The 10156-nt window shown below is 43.3% G+C and overlaps 1 long non-coding RNA gene across 1 annotated transcript; it reads right to left on the bottom strand.

Moving 5' to 3' along the window:
* Positions 1-1748: 1748 nt before the first annotated feature.
* LOC127477844 (uncharacterized) lies at positions 1749-8321 on the bottom strand. Its single transcript, XR_007907048.1, has 3 exons — positions 8156-8321; positions 5274-5387; positions 1749-2225 (listed from the first exon to the last, which is right to left on the bottom strand). It is a non-coding gene; the product is annotated as an uncharacterized LOC127477844 (long non-coding RNA).
* Between the last annotated feature and the right edge of the window lie 1835 nt (positions 8322-10156).

Raw genomic sequence — 10156 nt, 5'->3', positions numbered from 1 at the left:
TCCTGAGGATGGGAGCCCAGATTTCTGGCTTGGGATGGGAACAGAGGTGACGTGTCTGTGTGTGCAGTGGGACACACACTTGGACACAGGGCAGAGGTATCATTTTTAGACACCATGAACAGCTTCTTGGGGCTCAACCAGGCAGCCAAGGAGCAGAGGGATGGAGCTCTGGATGTTGCCCTGGAGCAGTTGGTCAGACAGTTCAGTGACAGAGCAGCTGGATGTGTGATTTTCCTCAGGATTCCTGTGGAATAAAACACAGGAGGAATGATTATGGAGCAAAAAACCCCATCACGGCACTGCACTGAATAAAAAACTTACTAAATGTCTTACATAACTCATTAAATAACTAATAAAAGTTATTAAAGTCTCAATTAGATCAAACACTGAGATAAGAGCAGAGAGAGCTCTTGCCCTGGAAATCTAAAAATGTTAAGGCATCAACAGGAGAGATAAAGATCTGTTGTTGATACACCACAGATTTATTATTTTACTTAAATACATCTTTCAGTAGTGCCTTTATGAAGGCACTTAAACATACTGAGCTGTCACAGGACAAGAATTAAGTCCAAGACTAGTTTTGTACCAACAGTTGCTTAAAGGCTAGGAAAGAATGGATGTTTTCCAGAAAGGGAAAGAAGTCCAAAAGGACTCACAGGATGTTCATAGTTGCCAAATGGTATCCAGCTCTTTTCCAGGATCCTTAAGACAGAGTTTTTGACACAGTTATTCAGACCAACCATGCAGAAAGCATCAGGAGGTCCTGCAACAAATAAAATTTCAACAATGCAAAAACATGCAAGAAGGCAAGAACCTGAGTCTTTGATGACTCCTTGATGAGTATTTTGCAGAGGAGTTGTCAGAGTGATTTTCCAAATCAATTCTTATCATTGAAAAAATGCAGTTAACACCCTGGGGGAGACACTGGAGAGGGAGGCAGAAGACAGACACCACTGCATTAACCAGTGATGCATCTCTGTTTGCAATTCTACCTGCAGTTGTGAATGGTAAAATAATCCAGAGAGAGACAAAAGGGATAATCCCAACTGAGGAACCATTTCCCATTCAAATAAATCCATGTAACACTGGCTCTCAGAAGACATGACTGAAGAAGGTGCATGTGAAGTACCTATAAAACAACCAACAGTGCAGAGAGGAAACGACTGTTCAACCTTCATTGAATTCCAGAATTAAACTCCATTTCCAGGCAACTGATTTAGTAAAATATATTCAAAACATATGAAGAAGACTTCAGTGTCTTACAAAAAGTGCCCTTTCTGTTATAAGTGCATCACATTTTAGTTCTGAGAACAGAAGGGTTTTCATAGCCAACTATTTCATTACTGTTCTTGCTGAACACTCTGTTTCATATGAAGCAACATATCCAGTGTTTGTTTTGACACAAACCAGACCTCTGCTGGCATGGTATTTCCAACAGGGGTGGAACAGAGTCCTGCAGATCCCTGACACACAATAGTGGTCACATCTACAGCCAGAGATGTTCAGACACAAACCCTCGGCTTGCTTCACTAAATCCCACTTTTATTTGACTTCAGCAAATTAGTAAATTTTTAAAGCAATACAACTTTTTATCCCCCAGCCACATACTGTTGAGCCAATATTGTTAACAGTTGGATTCAATGGTCTTAGAGGTCTTTTCCAACGTTAATGACTCTCTGGTTTTATTAAAAGCAAGCACAGGTTCTGTGGTTATTGGCAGAGACACAGGAGGCAGATTCCAGTTTGAACTTCCTTGCCAGTTCATGGTGTAGCCCAACAGGAATGCTGAATGCCATTCCTGGGATTCATTCATGGATCCTTCCCTTCTCTCCAGCTCCTTTGAGGACCCCCAGCAGTCAGAGCCAGCAGGGCAGCTCTGGAGAGGCACAGACACCCCTGAACTGCAGTTGCCCAGCACTGGCACAGGTTTTAACTCCCCAGGATGTGCTGGGGTGAACTGCTACCAGCACCAGGACTTTGTTTCAAGACTCAGTGTTATTTCCAACAGAACTTCTGCTTTTTTCCACTTATTAGTTCTTTTCTAGATGCACAAACCTTCACAGGCCAGTTGTCCCCTGTCACCCATTCATTCCCCTCCATGACAGAGGAGAGGCTCCTTGGGCAGCAACATCAACCAGCAGGACATCATTTGGGGTTTTTCCAGTTGACTTGAATCACCTTCCAGTTCACATTGCTTTGAATAAGTTGTTGATTTTCTCTTCTTTCTTGAAAGGAAGTAATTTTGTTAATTCTTACAATGCAATGCAGTTAAAGGGAAAAACACATTAATTTCAAAGCTCAAATCCTGTCATTATTAGCACTTTCTTTCAAAATATCTAAGTTGAATAAACAGAGCATTTCAAGATGAATATTTTGAAATAGTCCTTGCCAGTTGTATCCCCCTACAGACAGTGATTACACCAGGAACTTGTACATCTGCATTTCCTTCAGAGGGTACAAGTTGTCTGCTGCTGTAGTGGGCTCAGAGCTGCAGAAATTGTAGCTCCCAACCATTCAGAACTCACTTCTCAGCAATCCAAACCCCAGGATGTGGGGTGCTGGCTGCAGGGCCAGGAGGAACTTTGTCCATTTCTCCCTCCATCCTACCTGTTCCCAAAATTAAGTTTACCAAGATTGGGGGGTAAAGCCTTGTGTCCTTTACTGTGACCTGTCTATAGATTATCATTTACTTAAAGGAAGTTATTGAAGTCTTGAATTGCCTCATGAGTTGGCACATCCCAGCATCCATGGGCTGCATAAATCCCATTCTTGCCTCTTCAGAAGCATTGTGACTAAATACACCCGTTTTTCTTAGGAAATTGTTTAAAAATCCATTATCTTCTTAATAATTTATTATTTTAAATGGTTTTTTTTCACTATCTTGGTGGTATCTGAGGGCAGTTGCCCTGGAGCAGGGGTGCTGGATGGTGCTGGACTGGAGCTGCTGCCTCTGCTCCCAGGGCAGCCCAGGCTCTGCAGGGCAGGGGGACCCTTCTGCAGTTGGGGGGTGTCATGATTTAACCCAACTGGCAGCTCAGCCCCAAGGGGGAGAGAACTGAAGGGTAAAAGTGAGAAAACTGGAGGGCTGAGATAAAGACAGTTTAATAGGGAAATCCATTCCCCCCTTCCCGTGGGAGGCAGGTTCAGCCACCCCCAGGACAGCCAGGCTCCATCACAGTAATGGTGACTTGGGAAGGCAAACACCATCCCTCCAAACATCCCCCCATTCCTTCTTTCCCAGCTTTACACACTGAGCATGGTGCTGGACAGTCTGGAATATCCCTGGGGTCAGCTGGGATCAGCTGTGTCCCCTCCCAACTCCTTGTACAGCCCCGGCCTCCTCGCTGGGAAGGAGCCTCATACCAGCTCCTGTGGAGGAAACAAACTCCAGCTTTTTTTTCCCCCACATTTCCATCCTTATTCCAGATGATTTTTTTGATCCTGCTTGCTCTCAGCTGGAGCCCAGCAGCTGGTGCATCCCCTGGTCCCTGCTGAGCTCTGAGCTGCAGATCTCCCAGGAACAGATGGATTCACTCAGTCTGGGATTGTGCCACACAGAGATTTTATATCTTTTAATTTGCAATTGGCCAGCAGAGAGGCTGCACAGCTGCAAATTGTAGCCCCTCTTTAGATACATTAATGGATATTTATGCCTGTGTCCAGGCTGCAGCATTGTCACCCTGTCACCCAGCACAGCAACCAGGCAGCTTGAAAACAAAGTCTCACAATCCCACCACATTCCAAGACAAAATGAGTAAGAATTAATTGCTTTCTATTTCTCCTCAGCCCTATTAGATGTAACAAGATTGAAACCATCCCTTCCATCAAAGCATTCGAGAGGGGACTGAATTAACTGATGTTAAACATTCAAACTGCTTTGTTTTCTAGAGGAAAATCAGAACATTCAGGCGACTTTGAGATTGGTAATAATTAGTTACATTTGTTTTTACTGAGTTGCTGTTCATGGGACTCATAGTTCCGACCTGTAACTGGAAAGTGGTTGGGAATCAGCAGATCTGGCCTGTTTCTGTCACATAAAGGCCACTTCACTCTCTGCCTCCTTCTCCCTGTCTGTAATAATGGTGACTTCTCTGTGTAAAGCATTTTGTGGTGTTGTGGCAACACCTTAAATATGTAATAGATTATTATTAAAGCAGAAGTGCCAATGTCACACAGGCAGTGCTCAGAGAAGAATGCAGCGTGGCACCAGAGTGGGGATTAAGGAACTGGAGCCATGAAAACCAACTAAATAGGTTTGAAATGATGAATAAAATTATGACCAAAAATGAAATTAGAATCAAAGGCACTTGGAAATGGAGACTGTCCAGATTTTTGTTTTCTTTTAAATGTGTAAACTGGGAAAATATAAATCGGGGGACAGAAGAGAAAACTTTGGGACAAGACAAGATGGGTCTTGGGGGAGGGTCTGGAGCACAAATCTGATGAGGAGAAGCTGAGGGAGCTGGGGGGGCTCAGCTTGGAGAAAAGAAGGCTCAGGGGGGACCTTCTGCCCCTCTACAATTCCCTGATGGGAGGGTGGAGCCAGGGGGGGATTGGGCTCTGCTCCCAGGGAACAAGGAACAGGACAAGAGAAAACATCCCCACATTGTGCCAGGAGAGGTTTGGATTGGATATACAGGAAAATTTCTTCATGGAAAGTGTGGTCAAGCATTGGAAGAGGCTGCCCAGGGCAGTGGTGGAGTCACCATCCCTTGAGGGATTTAAAAGACATGTAGATGTGACACTGAGTTTTATGTGACACAGTTTAATGGTGGCCTTGGCAGTGTCAGGATTATGTTTGGACTCAGTCTTAAAGGTCTTTTCCAACTCCAGTGATTCTGTGCTTTTAAAATAACACAGAAAAATTACATAAATGAAACAAAACACAGAAATAGGTAGAAGAATACAAATGGCCTTTCCAAAACTTGGGGGCAGACTGAAATAGTTAGCAGAGCCTTCAGAAAAGGTTTTGCCAGAAATAAGCAAAATTTTTATAAGGGGCCTTCTGATTTAATTACAATTGTTTCCAGGAAACAAACAATAGCAAAACTTATTTGGATTTAAGGAAGCAGGCATTCAGATGCATAACAAACACACACAAAGTTCTACCAAAACCTGTGTGGGGTCAGAGTGATGATAATTTATCACCTTAAGGAATTGCTTCAAGATGAGCTCAAATACAGCAGTTTTTGGCATAATTGCCTGTCTTTACCAAATACAAGCAGTTTGAATTGGTTTTATGTTTCCTAATGATTCTCTCAGTAAAAAATTACCTGGAGTTGCTGCTGGTTACCATGGAGAGCTTTGATCAGCTGGAGTCTACCTGGATTGCTCCTCAGCCACCATGAGAAAAGAATATGCAGATGGCATCCCAGCTAACACTGTTTCTTATTCAAGTTCAAAACAAGAAAAGAGAACAAATCTTTAAGAAGCAGAAAGCAGAATCAATACTTTCAGTCCAATAATAATAATAATAATAATAATAATAATAATAATAATAAAGACAGGTATCCACCACTTCACTTGTGACTTCTGACTTTCTCCCCCGCTCCCATCAATGCAAAATAAAGGATCTGGATGTTCATCAAAGCACTTGGTGTTTTGGATGGTGCCAAGGCTCCATGGGAAGGGCTGGTTTCTGGGACTCAGCTCTTCCAGTACCAAGGTCTGAAGTCAGTCCTCTGCCTGCCTTTCTGTCTCTTTTTGAGCAAGGCAACTTTAAAGTTTTAGTTTATGGGTACAAGCTTTGAAGAGTCTCTTGGTGGAGATTACAAGTGGAGGGATCTGTGGACAAGCTCCTGCCACAGGTACACCTGTCCTAGGGATTGGGTGGAGGAATAGCATGAAAATCCACGTTCAGGTTTTCAGTGGAGGGGAAAAGCAAGGAAGAGATGACTGAGAAGAGATGGTTAGACCAGGACTTTGTCCCTCTTCTCCTGGGAGGGTGAAAGTGTCCGACCTCGAGTGAGGCTGGTTGGGTTCCTGCCCTGGGGAACAAGGTGCAGATGTCACAGGCAGGTGATCCATTAAGGAAGGTCAGTCCTTAATCATAAAAACCTAAGTGGCACTGGAAAAAGAGGAGAGCAAAGAAACCAAATGCAACCTGAAGAACAAAGAGGTCGACACTTTTCTCAGTGTCCCCTGTGCTCTGAGGCTGCATTGGAGCTGCAGAGACTGGCAAAGAAATGCCCCTGGCAGGAACTCCCATCCCAGCTCTCTTTCTTGGAGGGGAATCTCATAAAATGTGTGCAAGGATCCAGAGGGAGAAAGGACACTAATCCTGCTCCTGAAGCAGCAAATCTGTGGTTGTTTTTTTTCCTTTGGTTCAAGGTGGGGTTTTTTTTATCTCCTCTTTTCCTAATTCACAACTTCCTTTTTCTGACTATTGACCAAACAAGCATGGGTTGAACAACAAGAATATTCTTCAAGGCTGGGTTGGAAAGGGTTTGGAGCACTCTGGTGTAGTGGAAAGTGTCCCTGCCCATGGCAAGGGGTGGAACTGGATGATCTTTATGGTCTTTTCCAACCTAACCATTCTCTGAAATTCAATACCTGACTTTTAGGCCAAAAGAACACAATTAATTAACAAGGGCTTGTCAGAAATCAATCTTATGGCATTTAAGACCTGACAAACTGTATCACAAGAAATAGTTATTTGAATGTCAACTTCAAAGTCCAAACCATTTTATTCCTTACCAGCTTTTACTGAAGATGTTAGTCCTGTGATTAATTTGAAATAATTCTGAGCTGCTCTTGGCACCTGTTGATGAGTTAAGAATGGAGTGTTACACGAGTTCACACCAAGAACTTGTTCTCTACACAGACATAAGGATGTAAAAAAGATGTTTTCCATGAAAGCCTCATTTTGGAGGGGGAGGAAAAAAAACCAAGAAATCACCACCACCAAAAAACCAACCAAACATTTCAGATCACTGTTCCAAAAAGAGCACAAAGCCAAGACAAGAAGTCATCAAAAAAGCTCATCAGACCCTGTTAGTGCTCTGGGGAGAGTTCACTGCAATTCATGTATCTCTGTAAAATCCTTTGATTTTATCAAGAAAACATCTTCTGATTTTTGTATAACTGACACAATGTTTCCTTTTGCTCATTTTCAGTGTATCCAAAAAGTCAAGTTCTTGGAAAGTCTGGGCTTCAAAATTCTTTGTTGCAAAAAGCATAAAATAAATCTGTTTATTGCTTCCTGATACAATGATTGCACCCCTACTGGTTTTAAAAGGGAATTAGGAGAGAATAGCAGAATATAAAATTCCATCAGAAGACAAAGAGGTGTGGTGGCAAACACAAGGAAAAGTGTCTTAATATTGGGAGTGGAAAAGTAAGAACAATTACAGATTATTTCTGCAAGCCCTGGGAGTCGTAAACACCAGATCAGCTGGCAGAAGAAATAGCAGAAGATTTACAAGAAATAAAAAACATTTTAATTGGGGGTACTTTGAAATAATGGTCCTCAAATAACATCATTACATTGGTAAGGGAGTAGCCAAAAAGAGCTTTATAAGTGCCTGCAATATTGTGTCAAAGCGATTTTTCTGGCAGGAGAGCAGCACCAGCCACAGATGTTGGCTGTCCTACAGGTTTGCTTTTCAGAAGAGACTCCAAATCCTTGGATTAAATGTTCATTAAAGGGAATACCCAGTTCTCTTTCAATTCGGCAAACACATGATTCTAAAATGTCCTCATCTGGATAATATTTTTTTTTAAATTTGCACAATGACAAAATTCCATCCAGGCTGCCTGTTTGGACGACAGTGAGTACAATCACCACCCCTCCCTTCTTCAGTTCCTGCCCCAGCAAGTCAATGAAGAAACTTTTTTTTCCCTTCCTTTGCTTTTGCCACAGTACTTGAAATAAAACATTTACAAATGTTTTTGCCAAATCCACTTGAACATTTTAATAACAGGGCCAGAACATATTCCACATTTTCTATTTTCACTAGGAAAACCTAAACTTGGTGCATTTCTTCCCTTATCCCCATTTTTTCAGTAAATAAAAATAATAAAAAATACTTTTAAAAATTTACAATCTTCCTAGCCAGAAGGGAAGTAAAAGAAATAAGAGCTACACCATAACTGTGCAAATCTTTCACTTGCAATTGCTTTCCTTTATGAGCCTTTGACTTCTCACAGACTTTACCTTCCCAAATCCAGTGAGTGTCACCATCTTAAGTGATCAATTCATGGGGACAATCTGGCACGCCCGGTGATGGCAATCAGAACATTACACTGAAGGGGCTTTGCAGTCCTAAAATCACAGAATCACTGAGAATCAGCCGTGTTGAAAAGACCTCTGAGATCATCAAGTCCAACCCTTGATCCAACCCCGCCGTGGTTCCCAGCCCATGGCACTGATGCCACATCCAGTCTGTCCTTAAACACCTCCAGGGACAGTGAATCCACCCCCTGCCTGGGTGTTGTAGATGATGTTGTAGAGCCCTCCTACCTTCTAGTACATCAACTCCCCCCCAGCTTGGTGCCATCTGCAAATTTGCTGATGGTGGACTCAATGCCCTCATCTAAATCCTCAATAAAGACATTAAACAGGACTGGGCCCAGCACTGATCCCTGGGGACACCCCTGCTGATGGATCCCAGCTGGATGCAGCTCCATCCCCACCACTCTCTGGGCCCATCAGCCAGTTCCTGACCCAGCACAGAGTGCCCCTGTCCAAGCCTTTTCCAGGAGTGTGCCATGGGAGACAGTGTCCAAGGCTTTGCTGAAGTCCAGGCAGACACATCCACACCTTCCCCTCATCCACCAGGTGGGTCATAAAAGGAGATCAGGTTGGTCAGACAGGACCTGCCCTTCCTAAACCCGTGCTGGCTGGGTCTGATCCCTTGTCTTCCCTTGCTTGCTGCAGTGCTGTGAGCACCACAACCTTGTGGAGGGGTTCTGGAATTTCTAACAGCGGCATCGCTCCACCTGTGAGGTGTTTAGAAGAGTCAGCAAAGAGCATCACTTAAAAACTCAACATGTTGGGTCCTCAAGGGACTCTGTGTTCAGGTCAAAAACCCCATCCCAAGAATCTGGTGCACTCAGAAGCACTGATTCTCCCATTTCCCATCGTGTTCAGGATCTCCATTTTGAAGACAACAAGACATCTTTGGGAGCTGTTCTCTCCAGTTTACCTGGGACTGGCTTAAAAAGAAAGCTGTCCAGTGATATGAGGGATTTACAGAGCTTGGATGTCTCCAGTAAGATTCCTGGAAAAGGTTTGTGCTGTGGCTTAGAAAGGTGATTTCTCTTGCACATACCGAAAAATTATAATTTTTTTTACTCCTCCCTTTTTATAGGTTCCAATGAAACATTCCCTACAGGAATTGGAATGATATTTTGTTCTCTGGTCTGCCTGTTTCTGCTGTCACAGCCTATTTACCTCGTTCCAGAGCATTTTCAGTCCATGGAATGAAAATTGTACTTTTCTTTCTCAAATGGGTTGTTTCCAAAGTGTAATCCACTCAGACTTAGTGTCTGCATTGCTACTGCTGTTTTCATTTTCTGGGTCTCAGCTATAGCTGAACTGCATTGTCCTTCTACATAATTGAAAGATGCAGGAAACCTTGAAACTAATCTTTAGCTGGCATCAGAAACAGTCACATTCAACTTTACACGACACTTTCCAAGCAAACAAAGAAGCCTTTTAAAGGGTAATAAGCTCCTCTAGTTTTCTGTTACTTGATAACAGAGTTGAAGAAGTGTCTGGATGATGCTCTCAGGCACCTCATGTGACTCTGGGGATGGGCCTGTGCAGAGCTAAGGGTTGGACTTGATGATCCTTGTGGGTCCCTTCCAGCTCAGCATGTCCTGTAATTCTGTGCCCTTCCAGCATTACACCTGGGAATTGCACCCCATGGTAAATCCAGACCACATCTATCCACTTCACTCACTTGCAGAGCAACCCACCACAGCCCAAAGCTTCATCCCTGCCCTGCCTGCCCTTCATATTGCTCTGAGTCAAAACAGAGGCTTTACCTTCATTATGACTGTTGTTGAGGTGCTCCTTTACTTCCCAACTGCTGTGATCACAGAGCCTTCAGGAACAAGAGTCACTTCAGAGGTATCCGAAATGGTGTTCAAAAAACTTATGATTTCAGTATGATTTTGAGCTGTATTTCCCTTACAGCATCAGCCATTGCAG

Source organism: Manacus candei, unplaced genomic scaffold (assembly GCF_025592945.1).
Source record: "Manacus candei isolate 608988 ecotype Guabito, Panama unplaced genomic scaffold, ASM2559294v1 h1tg000057l, whole genome shotgun sequence".
Classification (NCBI taxonomy): domain Eukaryota; kingdom Metazoa; phylum Chordata; class Aves; order Passeriformes; family Pipridae; genus Manacus; species Manacus candei.
Note: the sequence above shows the minus strand (reverse complement) of the source record. Positions and strands in the feature narration are given on the sequence as shown.